Below are 307 nucleotides of genomic sequence, written 5' to 3'. Positions count from 1 at the left end.
TGTGTGTGTGTATAAATATTTAAGTATATAAAAACATATATATTAACATACAGAATGTTTGATGACATGATTACAATTCAAAGCACCAACTTTAGCCTTGCTTCAAGTCTGACTCGACACAAGAGAGACGTTAAAACTAACTCTTATTTTAAAGTTTTAATGCTACAGGAAGTAGAAATTCTGCTAAAAGATAGATTTTCCTGAGGAGTTTAAACAACGTTGAAGCATTTGAAGCAGAATTAGACAGAAACAGCGTTTATTGTTCCTCAGTGGGGAAATGCAGAAGTTTGGCAGTAAGTGGATCTAA

The sequence above is a fragment of the Cyprinodon variegatus genome, unplaced genomic scaffold (genome assembly GCF_000732505.1).
Source record: "Cyprinodon variegatus isolate N-32 unplaced genomic scaffold, C_variegatus-1.0 Scaffold1188, whole genome shotgun sequence".
Classification (NCBI taxonomy): domain Eukaryota; kingdom Metazoa; phylum Chordata; class Actinopteri; order Cyprinodontiformes; family Cyprinodontidae; genus Cyprinodon; species Cyprinodon variegatus.
The sequence above is the reverse complement of the archived record's forward strand: the minus strand, read 5'-3'. Positions refer to the sequence as shown.